Source organism: Chiloscyllium plagiosum, unplaced genomic scaffold, assembly GCF_004010195.1.
Source record: "Chiloscyllium plagiosum isolate BGI_BamShark_2017 unplaced genomic scaffold, ASM401019v2 scaf_100524, whole genome shotgun sequence".
Taxonomy (NCBI): Eukaryota; Metazoa; Chordata; class Chondrichthyes; order Orectolobiformes; family Hemiscylliidae; genus Chiloscyllium; species Chiloscyllium plagiosum.
In genome coordinates this window covers 912-1,170 of record NW_025197158.1, presented here as the reverse complement: position 1 = coordinate 1,170, position 259 = coordinate 912, and positions in this window count along the sequence as shown.

The following is a 259-nucleotide window of genomic DNA, read 5'->3' as shown; positions in this document are numbered from 1 at the left end:
AATAGCCAGAATGTCTTTCCTCAAATTTGGAGACCAGAACTGCACACAGTACTCCAGGTGTGGTCTCACCAGGGGCCTGTACAGCTGCAGAAGAACCTCTTGCTTCTATACTCAATCCCTCTTGTTATGAAGGCCAGCATGCTATTAGCTTTCTTCACTATCTGCTGTACCTGCATGCTTACCTTCATTGACTGGTGTACAAGAACACCCAGATCTCTTTGTACTGCCACTTTACCTAAATTGATTCCATTTAGGTAGG